General features: G+C 39.2%; 1 non-coding gene across 1 annotated transcript; it reads right to left on the bottom strand.

Annotated features, from left to right (window-relative positions):
- Window positions 1-7,986: 7,986 nt before the first annotated feature.
- Window positions 7,987-8,094, bottom strand: LOC130984412 (small nucleolar RNA R71). Its single transcript, XR_009088350.1, has one exon. It is a non-coding gene; the product is annotated as a small nucleolar RNA R71 (small nucleolar RNA).
- Between the last annotated feature and the right edge of the window lie 15,965 nt (window positions 8,095-24,059).

Here is a 24,059-nt window from a genome sequence, read left to right as displayed (position 1 = left end):
CAGTAGTTGGGGCGTCCCTCCCTTCTACTGAGATCTCTGAAACCTTCCCAGATGAGCAACTTTTTGCCATTCAGGAAGCTCCATGGTTTGCAGATATTGCAAATTACAAAGCTGTGAGGTTCATACCCCAGGAGTACAGCAGGGTGCAAAGAAAGAAATTAATTTCAGATGCCAAGTACTACCTATGGGATGTGCCATATCTCTTCAAGAGATGTGCAGACGGAATGATCCGCAGATGTGTGCCCAGAGAGGAAGCACAAAGGATCCTATGGCACTGCCATGGATCACAGTATGGGGGACATTTTGGAAGTGAGCGAACAGCCACTAAGGTCCTCCAATGTGGCTTCTACTGGCCTACTCTCTATAGAGATGCCCGAGAGTTTGTGCGTAACTGTGACAGTTGCCAAAGAGCTGGTAACTTGCCTCATGGATACGCCATGCCTCAACAAGGGATCTTAGAGATTGAATTGTTTGATGTATGGGGTATTGACTTCATGGGTCCGTTCCCACCATCATACTCAAACACTTACATTTTGGTGGCAATGGACTATGTATCTAAACGGGTAGAAGCAATTGCTACACCTACTAATGATACTAAGACCGTGCTGAAATTCCTCTAGAAACACATCTTCAGCAGATTTGGTGTTCCCAGAGTCCTAATCAGTGATAGAGGCACTCATTTCTGCAACAAACAGTTGTACTCTGCTATGGTCCGATATGGAATTAGCCACAAAGTAGCAACTCCGTATCATCCACAGACAAATGGGCAAGCTGAAGTCTCTAACAGAGAGCTAAAAAGAATCCTAGAACGGACTGTAATTACCCGTAGAAAGGATTGGGCGAAGAGCTTGGATGATGCTCTGTGGGCATACAGAACAGCATTCAAGACTCTGATAGGAACCTCTCCATACCAACTTGTGTATGGCAAGGCCTGTCATCTGCTCGTGGAACTAGAACATAAAGCCTACTGGGCAACCAGATTCCTAAACCTGGATGCTAAGTTAGCTGGTGAAAAAAGATTACTCCAGCTAAATGAGCTAGATGAATTTAGACTCAGTGCCTTTGAAAATGCAAAAATTTATAAGGAAAAGGCAAAGAAATGGCATGACAAGAAGTTGTCATCCAGAGTCTTTGAGCCAGGACAAAAAGTTCTGCTCTTCAACTCTAGGCTCAGACTGTTCCTAGGAAAACTTAAATCCCGGTGGAGGGGTCCGTATGTGATTACAGGAGTGTCACCGTATGGATATGTTGAGCTTCAGGATACTGATTCTGACAAAAAGTTCATTGTTAATGGACAGAGGATCAAGCATTATCTTGAAAGCAATTTTGAGCAAGAATGCTCAAAACTGAGACTTGAATGATTCTCAGTGAAGGTCCAGCTAAAGACAATAAAGAAGCGCTTGCTGGGAGGCAACCTAGTCATTAGCAGGTTATCTGTTTTGTTTAATCAAAGTTTGATACATATTCTCAAAGGACAATGATCAAAATTAAAGGAATTCACAGAGTTACAGAAGGATTCAGTGCAAAAAGCAGAGAAAAGGAGCTTGCTGGCGAAAAAATGCCAGTAAGGGGTACTTTGGGCGTTAAACGCCAGTAAAGGTACCATTCTGGGCGTTTAACGCCAGTAAAGGTGCCATTTTGGGCGTTAAACGCCAGAATGGGCACCATTCTGGGCGTTAAATGCCAGAATGGGCACCATTCTGGGCGTTTAACGCCAGGAGTGCAGCATCCTGGGTGTTTAGCAAAACGCCCAGTGATGAAGGGGTTTCTGGGTGTTTAGCAAAACGCCAGAAAGGTGGGAGACAGAGATTTTGCTTTCCACTTCAAAATATTTCAAACTTTCCTGTTTTGATCCATAATTTTCTACATAAATACATTTCAAACTTTCATCATTCACCTTCAAATTTTCAAAATTTAAAATCATTCTTCAAATCTCTTTCAAATCATTTCCAAATCTTCTTCAAAAAAACTGAAATATCTCTCAATTTCTTTCCATATCTTCTCAAATCTCCTTCAAAATTTTCGAACTCTCTCCCCCTTCCTTATAAATATATGTTCGGCCACACCCCTATTGCCCACCATTCAAATTTTCTCTTCTTCTCCCTCTCCTCTTTCCTTTCTTTTGCTTGAGGACAAGCAAACCTCTAAGTTTGGTGTGTTTTTCTGTGATCACTAAGTTAAGGCTCATCAAGATCATGGCTCCCAAAGGAAAACAAACCAATTCAAGAGGCAAGAAAGAGAATGCTCCAAAAGACCTTTGGAGTCAAGAGAAGTTCTTAACCAAAGAACATGCAGACCATTACCCCAAAATAATGGGTCTAAGGTCAGTGATCCCGGAAGTTAAATTTGATCTGAAAGAAGATGAATATCCAGAGATCCAAGAGCAAATACGAAATAGAGGATGGGAAGTTCTAACCAACCCTGAGACAAAGGTTGGGAGAAATATGGTTCAGGAATTCTACTCAAATCTGTGGCTGATAGATAAGCAGAGAATGACTGGAACCACTTTTCATACCTACAGAACCATGGTCAGAGGGAGAATTATTTACTTCCATCTGGACAAAATAAGAGAGGTCTTCAAATTACCTCAACTACAAGATGATCCTGAATCCTTTAATAGGAGAATGGTGAGAGTAGATAAGGGGTTGGATCAAGTTCTAGAGGACATATGCCTCCCTGGAACCAAGTGGATGACCAATTCAAAAGGTGTCCCAAACCAACTCAAGAGGGGAGATCTCAAACCAGTTGCAAGAGGCTGGTTGGACTTCATAGGGCGTTCTATCTTGCCCACTAGTAACCATTCTGAGGTTACTATCAAGAGAGCAGTGATAATTCATTGTATTATGCTGGGAAAAGAAGTGGAGATTCATCATCTGATTGCTTGTGAGATTTACACAATTGCAAACAAGAACTCCACTGAAGCCAAACTGGCTTACCCAAGCTTAATCTCTTTGCTATGTAAAGATGCTGGGGTGAGGATGGGAGTAGATGAATTCATCCCAATTGAGCACCCAATCACCAAGAAGTCAATGGAAGGACAAATGCAAGATAACTCTATCAAAAGGAGGGCGCAGGAGTTCCTCCCTGAACTTCCTGAAATTGACTACTGGACTCATCTAGAAGCATCTGTTGCCAAGTTGCAAGAAGCTATGGAACAAATTAAGGAAGAACAGCAGAATCAAAACTGCATGCTCTGCAAATTGCTGAAGGAACAAGAGAAGTAGGGGCGTGAGCTACAGGAGTTAAAGCGCCAAAAGCTCTTCCTTGAAGAGTCAAATACCCCACAAGTTGAGGGAGCATCCACTTTTCAAAATCATGGTTGTTGAGTCCTAACTCTGTGATAACCTCTATCATTAGGAGTCTATTTAAATTTTTATTTTCTATTACTATTAGTCTTATCTTATATCTATTTTTGAGTCTTGTTCTTAATTCATGATTAATAAAATTTAAGGTTCATGTCTTAAAGCTATGAATGTTCTATTAATCCATCACCTCTCTTAAATGAAAAATGCTTTAATCACAAAAGAACAAGAAGTACAGGATTTCGAATTCATCTTTGAAACTAGATGAATTAGTTTGATGTGGTGACAATACTTTTTGTTTTCTTAATGAATGCTTGAACAGTGCATATGTCTTTTGAAGTTGTTGTTTTAAGAATGCTAAAATTGTTGGCTCTTAAAAGAATGATGGAAAAGGAGAAATGTTATTGAGGATCTGAAAAATCATCAAATTGATTCTTGAGGCAAGAAAAAGCAGTGAAAAAAATGCTTATAAAGTTGTGATCCAAAGCAAAAGAGTGTGCTTAAGAACCCTGGACACCTCTGATTGGGGACTCTAGCAAAGCTGAGTCACAATCTGAAAAGGTTCACCCAGTCATGTGTCTGTGGCATGTATGTATCCGGTGGTAATACTGGAAAACAGAGTGCTTTGGGCCACAGCTAAGACTCATAAAGTAGCTATGTTCAAGAATCATCATACTTAACTAGGAGAATCAATAACACTATCTGAGTTCTGAGTTCCTATAGATGCCAATCATTCTAAACTTCAAAGGATAAAGTGAGATGCCAAAACTATTAAGAAGCAAAAAGCTACTAGTCCTGCTCATCTAATTGGAGCCAAGTTTCTTTGATATTTTGGAGTCTATAGTATATTCTCTTCTTTTTATTCTATTTTGATTTTCAGTTGCTTGGGGACAAGCAACAATTTAAGTTTGGTGTTGTGATGAGCGGATAATTTATACGCTTTTTGGCATTTTTTTAGTATGTTTTTAGCATATTTTAGTTAGTTTTTATTACATTTTTATTAGTTTTTAGTTAAAATTCACTTTTCTGGGCTTTGCTATGAGTTTGTGTGTTTTTCTGTGATTTCAGGTACTTTCTGGCTGAAATTGAGGGACCTGAGCATAAATCTGATTCAGAGGCTGAAAAGGACTGCAGATGCTGTTGGATTCTGACCTCCCTGCACCCGAAGTGAAATTTCTGGAGCTACAGAAGCCCAATTGGCGCGCTCTGAATTGCGTTATAAAGTAGACATCTTGGGCTTTCCAGCAATGTATAATAGTCCATACTTTTTCCGAGATTTGATGGCCCAAACCAGCGTTGCAAATCAGCTTCAGAAATCCCGGCGTTAAACGCCGGAACTGGCACAAAAATTGGAGTTAAACGCCCAAACTGGTATAAAAGCTGGCGTTTAACTCCAGAAAAAGTCTCTACACTTGGAAGCTTCAATGCTCAGCCCAAGCACACACCAAGTGGACCCCGGAAGTGGATTTTTACGTCATTTACTCATTTCTGTATACCCTAGGTTACTAGTTCACTATTAATAGGACCTTTTGATATTGTATCTCTACCTCATGACACTTTACACATTTCTTATTGTATCTTCTATGGCATGAGTCTCTAAACCCCATGGTTGGGGGTGAGGAGCTCTGCTGTGTCTTGATGGATTAATGCAATTACTACTGTTTTTCATTCAATCACGCTTGCTTCTATTCTAAGATATCACTTGTTCCTAAACTTGATGAATGAGATGATCCGTGACACTCATCAACATTCTCACCTATGAACGTGTGCCTGAAAACCACCTCCATTCTACCTTAGATTGAGTAGATATCTCTTGGATTCCTTAATCAGAATTTTCGTGGTATAAGCTAGAATTGATGGCGGCATTCAAGAGAATCTGGAAGGTCTAAATCTTGTCTGTGGTATTCTGAGTAGGATTCAAGGATTGAATGACTGTGACGAGCTTCAAACTCCTGAAGGCTGGGCATTAGTGACAGACGCAAAAGAATCACTGGATTCTATTCCAACCTGATTGAGAACCGACAGATGATTAGCCGTGCTGTGACAGAGCGCGTTGAACATTTTCACTAAGAGGATGGGAGGTAGCCATTGACAACGGTGAAACCCTACATACAGCTTGCCATGGAAGAAGCCTTGCGTGCATGAAGAAGAAGACAGTAGAAAAGTAGAGATTCAGAAGATAGAGCATCTCCAAAACCTCAACCTGTTCTCCATTACTGCAAAACAAGTACTTATTTCATGTTCTTTTACTTTTCACAATCAACCCTGATAATTATTGATATCCTGACTAAGAGTTACAAGATAACCGTAGCTTGCTTCAAGCCGACAATCTCCGTGGGATCGACCCTTACTCACGTAAGGTATTACTTGGACGACCCAGTGCACTTGCTGGTTAGTTGTGTGGAATTGCAAAAGTGTGATTGCAATTTCGTGCACCAAGCATCAATGGATAGGAGGTCCCAAGGAAATAAAATCCAGGCCTAAGCGGCTAAATCAAGCTGTCCCTAACCATGTGCTTCTGGCATGCAGGTCCAAGTGAAAAAGCTTGAGACTGAGTGGTTAATGTCGTGATCCAAAGCAAAAAGAGTGTGCTTAAGAGCTCTGGACACCTCTAACTGGGGACTTTAGCAAAGCTGAGTCACAATCTGAAAAGGTTCACCCAGTCATGTGTCTGTGGCATTTATGTATCCGGTGGTAATACTGGAAAACAAAGTGCTTAGGGCCACGGCCAAGACTCATAAAAGTAGCTGTGTTCAAGAATCAATAACACTATCTGAAATTCTAAGTTCCTATAGATGCCAATCATTCTAAACTTGAACGGAAAAAGTGAGATGCCAAAACTGTTCAGAGGCAAAAAGCTACAAGTCCCGCTCATCTAATTAGAATTAATATTCATTGATATTTTGGGATTTATAGTATATTCTCTTCTTTTTATCCTAATTAATTTTCAGTTGCTTGGAGACAAGCAACAATTTAAGTTTGGTGTTGTGATGAGCGGATAATTTATACGCTTTTTGGCCTTGTTTTTAGATAGTTTTCAGTGTAATCTAGCTACTTTTAGGGATGTTTTCATTAGTTTTTATGCTAAATTCACATTTCTGGACTTCACTATGAGCTTTTGTGTTTTTCTGTGATTTCAGGTAATTTCTGGCTGAAATTGAGGGACCTGAGCAAAACTCTGATAAAAGGCTGACAAAGGACTGCTGATGCTGTTGGATTCTGACCTCCGTGCACTCGAAAATGGATTTTCTGGAGCTACAGAACTCCAAATGATCACGTTTGGGGGCTGGCCATTCGGCCATGCCTGGACCTTTCATCACTTATGTATTTTCAACGGTGGGGTTTCTACACACCATAGATTAAGGGTGTGGAGCTCTGCTGTACCTCAAGTTTTAATGCAATTACTACTATTTTCTATTCAATTCCGCTTGTTCTTATTCTAAGATATTCGTTGCACTTCAACATGATAAATGTGATGATCCGTGACACTCATCATTATTCTCACTTATGAACCCGTGACTGACAACCACTTCCCTTCTACCTCAGACCGGGCGCATATCTCTTAGATTCCTTAATTAGAATCTTCGTGGTATAAGCTAGATTGATGGCGGCATTCATGAGAATCCAGAAAGTCTAAACCTTTTATGTGGTATTCCGAGTAGGATTCTAGGATTGAATGACTGTGACGAGCTTCAAACTCACGATTGTTGGGGGTGATCACAAACGCAAAAGAATCAAGGGATTCTATTCCAACATGATCGAGAACCGACAGATGATTAGCCGTGCCGTGACAGAGCATCTGGACCTTTTTCACTGAGAGGATGGGATGTAGCCATTGACAACGGTGATGCTCTACATACAGCTTGCCATGGAAAGGAATAAGAAGGATTGAAGGAAGACAGTAGGAAAGCAGAGATCCAACAGGGACAAGCACCTCCACGCACTTATCTGAAATTCCCACCATTGAATTACATGAGTAACTCTATCTTTATTTTCTGTTTATTTATTTAATATTCGAAAACTCCATAACATTTATTATCCGCCTAACTGAGATCTACAAGATGACCATAGCTTGCTTCATACCAACAATCTCCATGGGATCGACCCTTACTCACGTAAGGTATTACTTGGACGACCCAGTGCACTTGCTGGTTAGTTGTGCAGAGTTGTGACTAAGTGTGATTCACGTTTGAGAGCGCTACCAAGTTTTTAGCGCCATTGTTGATGATCACAATTTCGTGCACCAGGACCTTTCAGAGAATTTTGAAAAAGAAGTAGACATGGCAGCCGAACCCAACAATATTGTAAGAGATGCAAGGAAGATGTTTGGTGACTATACTGCACCAACTTCCAACTTCTATGGAAGAAGCATCTCAATTCCTGCCATTAGAGTAAACAACTTTGAGCTTAAGCCTCAATTAGTTTCTCTAATGCAGCAAAATTGTAAGTTTCATGGATTTTCATCGGAAGATCCTCATCAGTTCTTAGCTAAATTCTTGCAAATCTGTGATACTGTTAAGACCAATTGGGTTGATTCTGAGGTCTACAAACTTATGCTTTTCCCCTTTGCTGTAAGAGACAGAGCTAGAATATGGTTAGACTCACAACCTAGAGAAAGCCTGAACTCTTTGGACAAGTTGGTCAATGCTTTCTTGACAAATTCTTTCCACCTCAAAAGATGAGCAAGCTTAGAGTGGAAGTCCAAACCTTCAAACAGAAGGCAGGTGAATCCCTCTATGAAGCTTGGGAAAGATACAAGCAATTAACCAAAAGGTGTCCTTTTGACATGCTTCCAGAATGGAGCATCATATATATATACATATATATATATATATATATACATATATATATATATATATATATATATATATATATATATATATATATTCTATGATGGTCTGTCTGAATTGTCTAAGATGTCATTGGACCATTTTGCTGGTGGTTCTCTTTATCTCAAAACCCCTGTAGATGCCTATGAACTCATTGAGATGGTTGCAAATAACCAGTTCATGTACACTTCTGAAAGAAATCCTATGAATAATGGGATAACTCAGAAGAAAGGAGTTCTTGAGATTGATACTCTGAATGCCAAATTGGCTATGAACAAAATATTGACTCAGCAAGTCAATATAATTTCTCAAAATCTGAATGGATTGCAAGCTGCATCCGGCAGTGCTAAAGAAGCCTCCTCTGAAGGAGAAGTTTATGACACTGAGAATCCTGCAATAGAAGAGGTGAATTACATGGGAGAATCCTATGGAAACACCTATAATCCTTCATGGAGAAATCATCCAAATTTCTCATGGAAGGATCAACAGAAGCCTCAACAAGGCTTCAACAACAATAATGGTGGGAGAAATAGGTTTGGCAATAGCAAACCTTTTCCATCATCTTCTCAGTAACAGACAGAAAATTCTGAGCAGAGCCTCTCTGGCAATAGCAAACCTTTTCCATTATCTTCTCAGTAACTCTCAGTTTCATGAATGAAACAAGGTCCTCCATCAGAAATTTGGAGGCACAAGTGGGTCAGCTGAGTAAAAGAGTTACTGAAACTCCTTCAAGTACTCTCTCAAGCAATACAAAAGAGAATCCCAAAAGAGAGTGCAAGGCCATAACTATAACCAAAATCGCCGAACATGGAGAGAGTGAAAAGGCAATGATTCCTAGTGAGGAAGACCTCAAGGGACGTCCACTGACCAATAAGGAGTTCCCTATTGAGGAACCAAAGGAATCTGAGGCTCATACAGAGACCATAGAGATTCCACTGAACTTACTATTGCCATTCATGAGCTCTGATGAATATTCTTTCTCTAAAGAGGGTGAAGACATTGTTGAAGAGCAAGTTGCTCAGTATCTGGGAGCAATCATGAAGTTGAATGCCAAGTTATTTGGTAATGAGACTTGGGAGGATGAACCTTCATTGCTCATCAATGAACTGAATACATGGATTCAGCAGACATTGCCTCAAAAGAAACTAGATCCCGAGAAATTCTTAATACTTTACACCATAGGCACCATGACCTTTGAAAAGGCTCTGTGTGACCTGGGGTCAGGTATCAACCTCATGCCACTCTCTGTAATGGAGAAACTAGGGATCTTTGAGGTACAAGCTACAAGAATCTCACTAGAGATGGCAAACAAATCAATGAAACAGGCTTATGGACTTATAGAGGATGTCTTAGTGAAGGTTGAAGGCCTTTACGTCCCTGCTAACTTCATAATCCTAGACACTAGGAAGGATGAGGATGAATCCATCATCCTTGGAAGACCCTTCCTAGCCACACAAAGGGCTGTGATTGATGTAGACAGAGGAGAGTTAGTCCTTCAATTGAAGGATGACTATCTTGTGTTCAAGACTCAAGGATCTTCTTCTGTAAACATGGAGAAGAAGCATGAAAGGCTTCGTCCAATTCTCTCCATATAGAGTCAAGCAGAGTTCCCACACTCAAACTCTAAGTTTGGTGTTGGGAGGCCACAACTATGCTCTGAACAACTGTGAAGCTCTATAAGAGCTTCCTGTCAAGCTATTGACATTAAAGAAGCGCTTACTGGGAGGCAACCCAATTTTATTTATCTATATTAATTACTTTTTCATTCTATTTTCTAGTGTTAATTTATTTTTTCCATAGGTTGATTATCATGTGAAGTCATAAAAATAGCTACAGAATTAAAGAAAAATAAAAAACAGCATAAAAAATAGTACACCTTGGAGGACAGGCTTAATGGCATTTAAACACTAGTAAGGATAGCAGAATGGGTGTTTAACGCCCAGTCTGGTAGCATTCTGGCTGTTAAACGCCAGAATTGGCAGGCAGACTGGCGTTTAACGCCAGAAAGGGTTGTCCGGTGTCTGGCTGGCGTTAAACACCAGAAAGGGGCATCAGCCTGGCGTTCAGTGCTGGCATTAAACGCCAGCATTGGCACACAGTGGGCGTTTAAACGCCAGAAAGGTGCAGGGATGAGAATTCCTTGACACCTCAAGATCTGTGGACTCCACAGGATCCCCATCTACCCCAACTCACTCTTTCTCCTCTTCTCACCTTCTTATAATACCCTTCCCCAAACACCATTCACCTATCAAATCCTACCCTCTTCCCCATTATCTCTTCACCACTCACACATCACACACACTTTAGCCCCCTTGGCCGAATTCACCACACACCTCAATCTCCTTTATTTTTTCTTATTCTCCTCCCTTCTTTCTTCTTTTGCTCGAGGACGAGCAAACCTTTTAAGTTTGGTGTGGAAAAAAAGCTCTGCTTTTTATTTTTCTATAACCATTAATGGCACCTAAGATCGGAGAAACCTCTAGAAAGAGGAAAGAGAAAGCAATTGCTTCCACCTCCGAGTCATTAGAGATGGAGAGATTCATCTCAAAAGGCCATCACTAGAAATAGGATGGAGAACCAAAAGCACTAAGGATGGAACACCCATAGCACTCCATTATCCTCCATGAAATTAGAGAGGACCAAAGAACTATGAGGGAGGAGCAACAAAGGCAAGGAAGAGACATTGAGGAGCCTAAGCACTCCATAGGATCTTCAAGAGGAAGAACTAGCTGCCATCACTAAGGTGGACCCGTTCTTTAATTTTCTTGCTCTTATTTTTCTATTTTTCGGATTATATGCTTTATGTTTATGTCTTTATTACATGATCATTAGTGTCTAGTGTCTATGCCTTGAAGCTATAAATGTCCCATGAATCCTTTACCTTTCTTAAATGAAAAATGTTTCTAATTGCAAAAGAACAATAAGTACATGAATTTCAAAATTTATGTTGAAATTAGTTTAATTATTTTGATGTGGTGGCAATACTTTTTGTTTTCTGAATGAATGCTAGAACAGTGCATATTTTTTATAGTGAAGTTTATGAATGTTAAAATTGTTGGCTATTGAAAGAATAATAAAAAAAGAGAAATGTTATTGATAATATGAAAAATCATAAAATTGATTCTTGAAGCAAGAAAAAGTAGTGAAAAATACAAAGCTTGCGAAAAAAAAGTGGCGGAAAAAAAAAGAAAGAAAAAGCAAGCAGAAAAAGCCAATAGCCCTTTAAACCAAAAGGCAAGGGTAAAAATGATCCAAGGCTTTAAGCATTAATGAATAGGAGGGCCCACAGGAATAAAATCCTGGACTAAGTGGCTAAATCAAGCTATCCCTACCCATATGCTTGTGTCATGAAGGTCCAAGTGAAAAGCTTGAGACTGAGTGGTTAAAGTCGTGATCCAAAGCAAAAAGAGTGTGCTTAAGAACTCTGGACACCTCTAACTGGGGACTCTAACAAAGCTGAGTCACAATCTGAAAAGGTTCACCCAGTTATGTGTCTGTAGCATTTATGTATCCAGTGGTAATACTGGAAAACAACATGCTTAGGGTCATGGCCAAGACTCATAAGTAGTTGTGTTCAAGAATCAACATACTGAACTAGGAGAATCAATAATACTATCTTAATTCTGAATTCCTATAGATGCCAATCATTCTGAATTTCAAAGGATAAAGTGAGATACCAAAACTGTTCAGAAGAAAAAAGCTACAACTCCCGCTCATCTAATTAGAACTAAACTTCATTGATATTTTGGGATTTATTGTATATTCTCTTCTTTTTATCCTATTTTGTTTTCAGTTGCTTGGGGACAAGCAACAATTTAAGTTTGGTGTTGTGATGAGCGGATAATTTATACGCTTTTTGGCATTGTTTTTAGGTAGTTTTTATTATGTTTTAGTTACTTTTTAGTATAGTTTTATTAGTTTTTATGCAAAAATCACATTTCTAAAGTATACTATGAGTTTGTGTGTTTTTCTGTGATTCAGGTATTTTCTGGCTGAAATTGAGGGACTTGAGCAAAAATCTGATTCAGAGGCTGAGAAAGGACTGCAGATACTGTTGGATTTTGAGCCTCCTACACTCGAAGTGGATTTTCTGGAGCTACAGAAGCCCAATTGGCACGCTCTCAGTTGCGTTGGAAAGTACACATCTTGGGCTTTCCATAAATGTATAATAGTTCATACTTTGCCTGAAATTTGATGGCCCAAACCGGCATCCAAACGCCAACTAGAGACCCTTTTCTGGCGTAAAACGCCGGAACTGGCACCAAAGCTGGAGTTAAACTCCAAGGATGGCCTATGCACGTGAAAACTTCAAGGCTCAGCCCAAACACACACCAAGTGCGCCCTGGAAGTAGATTTCTGCACTATCTACTCATTTTCTGTAAACCCTAGTGATTAATTTAGTATAAATAGCACTTTTTGACTATTGTATTTCATCTTTGGACCACTTTTCGATCCTTTGATCAGGTCTTCATACCCTGTTTTCAAATTCTTATGCCATTTGGGAGGCTGGCCATTCGGCCATGCCTAGACCTTTTGTTCTTATGTATTTTTAATGGTGGAGTTTCTACACCTCATAGATTAAGGTGAGGAGCTCTGCTGTTCCTCATGAATTAATGCAAGTACTATGGTTTTTCATTCAATTCACGTCTACTTCTTCTCCAAGATATACTCTTGTACTTAATTCAGTTAAGTCAGACTGAAGGGGTGACCCGTGACAATCACCCTCTATCTTCAATACTCGCTTAGCCAAGATCCGCGTGCTTTGACAACCCCAAAATGGTCTACATGATGTTCAACGTAGTCATTGGACGACAGCCAGAGTATATTCTCTGGGGTTTCTAATTAATGATTCACATCGTCTCTCCTGACAACAGAACATCTGAATCTGAGATTAGGATCTTCGTGGTATAGACTAGAACACTAGACAGCATTACTGAGATCTAGAAAGTCTAAACCTTGTCTGTGGTATTCCGAGTAGGATCTGGGAAGGGATGACTGTGAGTAGCTTCAAACTCGCGAATGTTGGGTGCAGTGACAGTGCGCAAAAGGATCAATGGATCTTATTCCGACGCTAGTGAGAACCGACAGATGATTAGCCCTGTGGTAGCTGTGCCTGGTATTTTTCATCCGAGACGAGAAATCTGACAGTTGATTAGCCGTACAAAGACCGTAGCCAGACTATTTTCACTGAGAGGATCATACAGCTTGCCATGGAAGGGAGCACGCATGATTGGATGAAGACAATATGAAAGCAGAGGTTCAGGAGCAACAAAGCATCTCCAAACGCTTATCTGAAATTCCCACCAATGCATTACATAAGTATCCCTATCCTATTTTACATTTTATTTATCTTTTAATTATTAATTCCTCATAACCATTTGAATCCGCCTGACTGAGATTTACAAGATGACCATAGCTTGCTTCAAGCCGGCAATCTCCGTGGGATCGACCCTTACTCATGTAAGGTATTACTTAGACGACCCAATGCACTTGCTGGTTAGTTGTGTGGAGTTGTGAAAAGTGTGATCACAATTTCGCATACCAAATACACACATTATCTTTTATCATACCACACTACTATGACCTTTTCCTCAAATTCTTGTTTTTTTACAATAACCCGAAGCCCCGATGCCCACCAGCTGAAGGTGGAGCATCACATCTCTTCACCCCCGGATTGAGTGCATGTACGGAGGACCGTGCAACGTTTAAGTGTGGGGGGAGGATCCACAAATTTGGGGCGTAAATTTCTTTTTTCTCAACACTTGCATTATTTTCTTGTTTTAATAGTTATTATTTTTGTGAATATTTGTTAGTATTGCATTATGCTTTGCTTAGTTTGCTTGTACATAGCATAGCTTGCTGATAGTTTTATTTTAGTAAATATTTGCAAGTTGCTTGGTAGAATAAATAAGTTTGGTAAAACAACAAAGAATTTTCAAGAAATATCTTTTTAGGCATTCCATTGATTAGATTTGAAAATTATTTTTGAACTTGCTTGAAGTATCTTTTTATGGAACATAGAAAAGAGCTTGAACAAAATACCTAGTGAGAATTGAGCTTTAATTGTATGACTGCATATTTTCAATCACAAATTTTGTTCTTGTGTGTTATACTCCTTTCATGATTGTGATCTTAGATTTGCATGAATCTATATGTCCTATATTTGTTGTTTGAATGCATTTAGTATGATTGAGGCCATTCTTGATATTAAACTCACTAACCCATATGGCCAACCCTTACATCTACCCTTGTAAACCACTCTTTGAGCCTTTAATTCCCTTTTGTTCTAATTTTAAGCACATCATTCACCCTAAGTGAAAGACCATTATATCCTTGAATTGTATCTTTGATTAGCTTGGGTATGAGTGTGTGTGTGTGTGTGTGTGTTAATCAAGTGTGGTGGGGATTTGTGGGAAACATTGGTAGAAAGTTACTTTGGGTATTCATTGGGAAAAATTTGGAAAAAATGGGTAAACACTCATGCATTCATTACTTGGAACATATGCATCTCTCTTATATGATAAAAGAAAAATTTTGGTGTACATACTTTCTTCAAAAAAAAAAAAGAAGAAGAAAAAGAAAAAAAAAGAAAAATGTAAATAAAGGATGCATATGTGTGTGAATTGGAAAGACGAATGCATGAGTGAATGTGAGAAAAGGGAAATGAATGGGGAGTTAAGTTGGTTTCTTTTGTGTACATAGGTTGATATAGGATTAGGTGGAATAGTTGAGCTAATCAAAGACCCAATCTATTAGCCCACTTAACAATATTAATCCTACCCTTACCCTAGCACCATTACAACCCGCAAAAGTCCTCATGATATTTGCATGCATTCATCAAATATTAGTTGATTGTTAGATGACTTGCAAATCTTTGAGAAATATGATTAAAGGAGGATTGAGTGATTAAGCCCCAAACACTGAGCGACTAGAGTGTAAACACATCTGCTGAGGGGTTTAATCGCTCAATTTTATGTTTTCATTTCTTATCTTGTATCTTCTTGCAAGTTGCTTGTTAGTTTTTGAAAATTTCAAATCAAATCTTTGGATGTTGGTTATATTGCTACATTTTCTTGCCTTGGCCCTAATGATCTATTTATAATTGATTGAAATTCTCTTGTTTGTTTTTGCCAAACTCTATAAGAACCATAATAGAGATAGATAGCATTTAGTGTAGTTACATGCATATAAGTAGTTGCAATGAATAAATTGCTTACCCTTTGATCTTTCTCCTTTGATTGTGATTAGTATGAGGACATGCTATTGTTTAAGTGTGAGGGAATTGATGAATCCTTATTTGACGATATATTTTGTTTTGATTTGAGTGAATTTCATCATATAAACCCACATTTATTCATTCAAATAGCATACTTTTGTGTTCTCTCCCTAAATTGAGCTTAATTGTGAAAACATGCTATTTTGTGCTTAATTTAATCACTTTTATCTCACTTTTATCCCATTCGATGCCTTGATGGTTTTGATGAGTGATTTCAGGTGTAATAGGTTGGAATGGTTTAATAAGAGTGGATGAAAAGCATACAACAGGGAAAAAAATGAAGAAATCAAAGGAGAAGCACACACTGGTGGTGCACGAAATTACAATCACACCTTTGCAACTCCGCACAACTAACCAGCAAGTGCACTGGGTCATCCAAGTAATACCTTACGTGAGTAAGGGTCGATCCCACGGAGATTGCCGGCTTGAAGCAAGCTATAGTTATCTTGTAAATCTTAGTCAGGAGATTAGTGATAAAAATGATTTTGTTGCAAAAAGTAAAAGAGCATGAAATGAATGATACTTGTTATTCGGTAATGGAGAACAGGTTGAGGTTTCAGAGATGCTCTGCCTTCTAAATCTCTGCTTTCCTACTGTTTTTCTCTCTCAAATGCGCAAGGCTCCTGCAGGCTGTATGTTGGTGGATCACCGTTGTCAATGGCTACCATCCGTTCTCTCAGTGAAAATGGTCCAAGTACAGTTTCTGTATGGCTAATCATCTGTCAGTTCTCACTTATGTCGGAATAGCATCTCTTTATCCTTTTGCACATTATCACTGCGCCCAACATTCGTGAGTTTGAAGCTCGTCACAGTCATCCCTTCCCAAACCCTACTCGGAATACCACAGACAAGGTTTAGACTTTTCGGATCTCAGAAATGCTGCCAATTGGTTCTAGCCTCTACCACGAAGGTTCTAATCTCACGGATTCGATTGCTTTGTTGTCAGGAGAGGCAAGTCAAACTCGTGGATCAGAAACCCAGGAGATACACACTCAAGCTGTCGCCTAATGACTATGTTGAGCTTAGATAAAACGGAAGTGATTGTCAAGTACGCGTTCATAAGTTTGAGAATGATGAGGATTGTCACGGATCATCACATCCATCCTATTGAAGTACGAGTGAGTATCTTAGAATGGAAGCAAGTGTGATTGAATAGAAAACTGTAGTAATTGCATTAATTCATTGAAACACAGCAGAGCTCCTCACCTCCACCTATGGGGTTTAGAGACTCATGCCGTAGAAGATACAATATGAAATGTAAAAAATGTCATAAGTTCCTAAATGAATCTCTAAAAGTAGTTTTTATACTAAACTAGTAACCTAGGTTTAGAAAAAATGAGTAACTAAGTGCAGATAGTGCAGAAATCCACTTCCGGGGTCCACTTGGTGAGTGTTTGGGCTGAGTTTCGAAGCTTTCACGTGCATAGGCCATTCATGGAGTTAAATGCCAGCTTTGGTGCCAGTTTGGGCGTTTAACTCCAGTTTTGGTGCCAGTTCTGGCGTTTTACGCCAGAAAAAGGTTTCTAGCTGGCGTTAAATGCCAGTTTAGGCCATCAAATCTCGAGCAAAGTATGGACTATTATAAATTGATGGAAACCCAAGATGTCTACTTTCTAACGCAATTGAGAGTGCGCCATTGGGCTTTTGTAGCGCCATAAAATCCATTTCGAGTGCAGGAGGGTTAGAATCCAACAGCATCTGCATTCCTTTCTCAGTCTCTGAATCAAATTTTTGCTCAGGTCCCTCAATTTCAGCCAGAAAATACCTAAAATTACAAAAAAACACACAAACCCATAGTGATATCCGGAAATGTGATTTTTGAATAAAAATTAATAAAAACACAACAAAAAGTGAATAAAACATGCTAAAAACTATATAAAAACACTACCAAAAAGCGTATAAAATATCCGCTCATCACAACACCAAATTTAAACTGTTGCTTGTCCCCAAGAAACTAGACAAATAAAATAGGATAAAAAGAAGATTATGGTGCAATAACATCTCAGAATCTTTAGTGAAGCTCAAATTCAAATTAGATGAGCGGGGCTTAGAGCTTTTTGCTTCTAAATAGTTTTGGCATCTCATTTTATCCTTTGAAGTTCAGAATGATTGGCATCCATAGGAACTCAGAGTTCAGATAGTGTTATTGATTCTTCAAGTTAAGTATGTTGATTCTTGAACACAGCTACTTATGAGTCTTGGCTGTGACCCTAAGCATCTTGTTTTCCAGTATTACCACCGGATACATAAATGTCACAGACACATAACTGAGTGAACCTTTTCAGATTGTGACTCAGCTTTGCTAGAGTCCCCAGTTAGAGGTGTCCAGAGTTCTTAAGCACACTCTTTTGCTTTGGATCACGACTTTAACCACTCAGTCCCAAGCTTTTCACTTGGACCTTCATGACACAAGCACATGGTTAAGGACAACTTGATTTAGCAGCTTAGGCCAGGATTTTATTCCTTTGGGCCATCCTATCCACTGATGCTCAAAGCCTTGGATCCTCTTTACCCTTGCCTTTTAGTTTAAAGGGTTACTGGATTTTTCTGCCTGCTTTTTCTTTTTCTCACTTTTTCTTTCGCCTATTTTGTATTTTTCACTGCTTTTTCTTGCTTCAAGAATCAATTTTATGATTTTTCAGATTATCAATAACATTTTTCTTTTTTCATTATTCTTTCAGGAGCCAATAATTTTAACATTCATAATCTTCACTATAAAAAAATATGCACTATTCAAGCATTCATTCAGAGAGCTAAAGTAATGCTACCACATATAAATAATTTGAATTTTTTCTTATTTTGTACTCAAAATATTTGCACTCTTACTCTTCTAAAATAAAAATCTACTAGTTTATTCATGTTTGATGATGATAACTGGAGTAAATTATACCCAAATTGATAAAAATAATACTAATGCTCATGCAACCCTAATACTAATACTCATGCAATCCTAAAATAGGTCTCTAATAACAGAAGTTATTACAGAGTTAGGACTCAACAACCTTTATTTGAGAGAGAGGTGCTCCCTCAATTTGTGGGATGGCTAGCTCATCAAAGGATAGCTTCTGGCGCTTTAGCTCCTGTATCTCACTCCCTTGCTTCTCCTGTTTTTTTAGCAGTTTGCAGATCTTGTTGTTCTAATTTTGCTGCTCTTCTTTGAGTTGATCCATAGTTTCTTGCAGCTTGGTAACAGATGCTTCTAAGCGGGACTAATAGTCAAATTAAGGAATTTCTGGGAGGAGCTCATGCGCCCTCCTCTTGATGAGGTTATCTTGAACTTGAGGTCCATCCATTACCTTTTTGGTGATTGGGCGTTCAACTGAGATGTACTCATCCAATCCTATCTTCACCCCCCGCATCTTTACATAACAGACTGATCAAGCTTGGGTAAGCCAATTTGGCCTCAGTGGATTCCTTGTTTGCAAACCTCTTAAAAAGATATGGTTCATCCCATAAGTATTAATTTGCATCAGAAACCAATTTTTTTGCTTGCTGCCTACTATACTCTTTTGGTATGAATCTAACAGCTTTATAGTTTGCAATGTCTGCAAACCACGGTACTTCCTGAGTGGCAAATAATTGCTCATCCAGAAAGGTTTCAGAGATCTCAGTAGGAGGGAGGGAAGTTCCTGCTACTGGTTCTATCCGGGACAGGTGATCGGCTACTTGGTTCTCTGTCCCATTTCTGTCTCTTATTTCTATATCAAACTCTTGTAGAAGCAACACCCATCTTATGAGTCTGGGTTTTGAATCCTACTTTGTGAGGAGATATTTTAGAGAAGCATGGTCAGTGTACACAATCACTTTTGATCCTACTAAATAAGATCTGAACTTGTCAATGGCATAAACCACTGCAAGCAACTCCTTCTCTGTGGTTGTGTAATTCTTCTGTGCGTCATTTAAAATATGACTAGCATAATAAATGACATGCAGAAGCTTGTCATGCCTCTGTCCTAATACTGCACCAATGGCATGGTCACTAGCATCACACATTAGTTCGAATGATAAAGTCCAGTCTGGTGCAGAAATAATTGGTGTTGTGACCAGTTTGGCTTTCAGGATCTCAAAGGCCCGCAGACACTCTGTGTCAAAGACAAATGGTGTGTCAGCGGCTAGCAGATTGCTTAGAGGTTTTGCAATTTTTGAAAAATCCTTTATAAACCTCCTGTAGAATCCTGCATGCCCCAGAAAGCTTCTGATTGCCTTAACATTGGCAGGTGGTGGTAATTTTTCAATTACCTATATTTCCTTGTTAGAAATTTTGTGCCCAAGGACAATTCTTTCAGTCACCATAAAGTGACATTTCTCCCAGTTTATAACCTGGTTAGTCTCTTGGCACCTTTTCAGAACAAGTGCTAGATGGTCAAGACATGAACTGAATGAGTCTCCAAATACTGAGAAGTCATCCATGAAGACTTCCAGAAATTTCTCCACCATATCAGAGAAGATAGAGAGCATGCATCTTTGGAAGGTTGCAGGTGCATTGCACAGCCCAAATGGCATCCTTCTATAGGCGAATACTCAAGATGGACATGTGAATGCTGTTTTCTCTTGGTCCTGGGGATCTACTGCAATTTGGTTGTAGCCTGAATAGCGATCCAAAAAGTAGTAGTAATCATGACTTGCTAGTCTCTTTAGCATCTGGTCTATGAATGGTAAAGGGAAATGATCTTTTATGGTGGCTGTATTGAGCCTTCTGTAATCAATACACATACGCCACCCTGTAATTGTTCTTGTAGGAAGCAGTTCATTCTTTTTCTTATGAACCACTGTCATGCCTCCCTTCTTGGGGACAACTTGGACAGGGCTCACCCAGGAGCTATCAGAAATAGGATAAATAATCCTAGTCTCTAGTAATTTAGTAACTTCTTTCTGCACCACCTCCGTCATGGCTGGATTCAGCCACCTCTGTGGTTGAACCACTGGCTTAGCATCGTCCTCCAATAGGATCTTGTGCATGCATCTGGCTGGACTAATGCCCGTAAGATCAGTTATGGACCACCTAAGAACTGTCTTGTGTGTCCTTAGCACCTGAAGTAGTGCTTGCTCTTCTTGTGGCTCTAAAGCGGAGCTTATGATTACCGGAAAAGTGTCATCTTCTCCCAGAAATGCATATTTCAAGGATGTTGGTAGTGGTTTGAGCTCGGGCTTAGGAGACTTTTCCTCTTCCTGAGGAGTTTTCAGAGGTTCTTCTGCTTTCTCTAGTTCCTCCAGATCAGGCTGAACATCTTTAAAGATGTCCTCTAACTCTGATTCGAGACTCTCAGTCATATTGACCTCTTCCACCAGGGAGTCAATAATATCAACGCTCATGCAGTATTTTGATGTGTCTGGATGCTGCATAGCTTTGACAGCATTCAACTTAAACTCATCCTCATTGACTCTCAAGGTTACCTCCCCTTTTTGAACGTCAATGAGAGTTCGTCCAGTTGCTAGGAAAGGTCTTCCTAGAATGAGAGTTGCACTCTTGTGCTCTCCCATTTCCAGCACTACAAAGTCAGTGGGAAAGGCAAATGGCCCAACTTTGACAATCATGTCCTCAATTACGCCTGATGGCATTTTAATAGAGCCATCAGCAAGTTTGAGACACATTCAGGTTGGTTTGACTTCTTCAATCAAACCCAGCTTTCTGATAGTGGATGCAGGTATCAGGTTAATACTTACACCAAGATCACATAGAGCCGTCTTGGTACAAGCACCCTCTAATGTGCATGGTATCATAAAGCTTCCAGGATTGTTAAGCTTCTCTGGTAAGCTTTTTAGAATGACTGCACTGCATTCTTCAGTGAAAAAAACTTGTTCAGTTTCTATCCAATCCTTCTTATGACTTAAGATCTCTTTCATGAACTTAGCATAAGAAGGTATTTTCTGAAGTGCCTCTACAAACAGAATCTTTATTTCAAGAGTCTTGAGATAGTCTGCAAAGCGGACAAATTGTTTATCATGTTTCACTTGGCAGAGTTTCTGAGAATAAGGCATCCTGGCTTTATATACTTCAACCTTAGTTGCTGCAAGTTTATTACCTACAGAAGTGGTTGGAGAAGCCTGCTTAAGGGGGTTGTTATCAGCACTTGCAGGTGTCTAATCCCTCATTGGCATTTGAACGCCAGAACTGGGTGCTTTTTGGGCATTTAACACTAGGTTAGTGCCCTGTTCTGGCATTTGAATGCTAGAATCATTCCGCTCTGGGCTCTTACTGTCCTCAGAGGGATTTTGGGCAATGAATTTGTTATCCTTTGTCAGATGTTCCTTTCTTGGCTTCCTACTGCTTTGAGTTGAGGCATTTAATGTATTTCCACTCCTTAAATGAATAGCTTGACATTCTTCTGTTATCTATTTAGATAATTGCTATTTTGTCTAATTCAATTGTTTTTCTACATTCTGGTTAGCATCTTTGGTCTATTGTAGCATTGGTATGCGAAATCGTGATTCACACTTTTCACAACTCCGCATAGCTGACTAGCAAGTGCACTGGGTCGTCCAAGTAATACCTTACGTGAGTAAGGGTCGATCCCACGGAGATTGAAGGCTTGAAGCAAGCTATGGTCATCTTGTAAATCTCAGTCTGGCATATTCAAATGGTTATGAGGTGTTGATAATTAAAAGATCAATAAAACATAAAATAAAAAGAAAGTCACTTATGTAGTTCCTTGGTGAGAATTTCAGATAAGCATTTGGAGATGCTGATGCCAGGGCATCTAGGCCAGTTTCACTGACCTTTTCTTTACTGTTTTAAGGTAGTTTCATGCATTTTCTTAGTGAATAAGGCAAGTTTTGGATGAAAATACACTTACACCTTGATTCAAGCAACTATTGTGAATTTCACATGATTTCATGAGGATTTTGCTAGAATTGAATGATAAATTGATGATGCATAATCTCATGACTTTGGCTAGAGCTTTGATGCACTTTATTTGCTTGATTTCAGGACAAAGGAAACAAGGAAGAACCACGTTAGTACTCACGTTAATCTAGTTAACGTGACCACTAACGTGGAATGGCAAATAGCTTGCAACGTTAATGAGAAAAGTGATCACCAATAACACCCGCGAAGCCATCATAAGCCCACGTTAATTGCCACGTTAACTAAGTTAACGTGGTAGTTAACATGGAGACAAAAGAAAGCTCCAACGTTAGTGGTAAACGTGAACACCACTAACGTTCCAAGATTTGGCAATGAGCCACGTTAAGAGTCACGTTAACTTAGTTAACGTGAACTCTAACGTGGAAGAGAGGAACAATGCCAATGTTAGTGACACTCACCTTTGTCACTAACATTGGATCAACTAGCATTGCCCACGTTATTGGTCACGTTAAGACCACTAACGTTAAAGTTAACGTAGAGTTGAGATTGATGAGCCAACGTTAGTGACACTCACCTTTGTCACTAACGTTGGAAGATGGCATTACTACCACGTTAGTGGCCATGTTAACTTAGTTAACGTGAGCTCTAATGTGGAGAGTAGGGGCACTTTGAGCGTTAGTGACAAAGGTAAGTGTCACTAACGCTCTCGAAGGTGAGGCATAGCCACGTTAAGAGCCACGTTAGTTACACTAACGTGAACTCTAACGTAGGGACAAAGGGCATAAGGCAACGTTAATGGGAAAGGTGAGTCCCAATAACGCTTGAGATGGGTTATAAGCCAAAGTTATTGGGAAAGGTGAGTCCCAATAACGCTAGCGAAGATTTACAAGGCAACGTTAGTGGTCACGTTAGTGCCACTAACATTGGAGTTAACGTAGGCTATATGGGGTTGACACGTTACTGAAAATTGTGATTGCCACTAACGTTCTTGATGATTGGATTTTCGACGGTTTAGAATTTCACTAATGAAATCTCGTTGTAAAGTATAGTTTCTAAACCAAACAATAATCTTTTCATACAAAAAGTTGTTTGTCACTAGTACAAACCCCTAAAATTTATAAACCGAAGTATTAGACCTCGGGTCGTTCTCCCTAAGAATTGTAATGAAGTGTCTTGTTATTGGTTGTGAGTTATATTTGGGGTTTTTAAGATTTTGGACAAGAAATATAAATGGCAAAGAAAATAAACTAACAACTAACAAAGCTCCTGGCAAGATATGAGAATTAGAAGTCCTATCCTAGTTATCCTCTTCAATTGTGATAACAAATTGTCCATTGCTCCCACTTAGTTAACCTCTAACCATGGAGGAAAGTCAAGTGGATGAATCAATTTGATTCCTCAAGTCCTAATCAACTCCTAAAGGAAAGACTAGCTTTAGAGGCATTCAAATTAATTAGCAACTTCTAATTATCAATCAACAAAGGAATTAGATAACTCAAGAGTCACTAATTACTCTACCTAGGCCAAGAGGAACAAAACCTACACTAAAATCCAACCAAGCATTTCATCAAACACTTGGAAGGCATAAAAGGAAAGCATAGTAAATTGATAACAAGAATAGAATCTAACAACAATTATTGAAATGAATTAACAACAACAATAAAGGAAATCACAATTATCATGAATTACCTCAAATTGCATTATTGAAAGAAAACAAAGGAACAACAATCTATCCAAAACAAAGGGAAGAATTACAATTATTAAAGCATATAACTAGAAAGAGGAAGAGGAGAAGATTAAGACTTGATAAAGGAGAAGTGAATTAAAGCATGAATTAAACCTAGATC

This window comes from Arachis stenosperma, chromosome 5 (assembly GCF_014773155.1).
Source record: "Arachis stenosperma cultivar V10309 chromosome 5, arast.V10309.gnm1.PFL2, whole genome shotgun sequence".
NCBI lineage: Eukaryota > Viridiplantae > Streptophyta > Magnoliopsida > Fabales > Fabaceae > Arachis > Arachis stenosperma.
The sequence above is the reverse complement of the archived record's forward strand: the minus strand, read 5'-3'. Positions and strand labels throughout refer to the sequence as shown.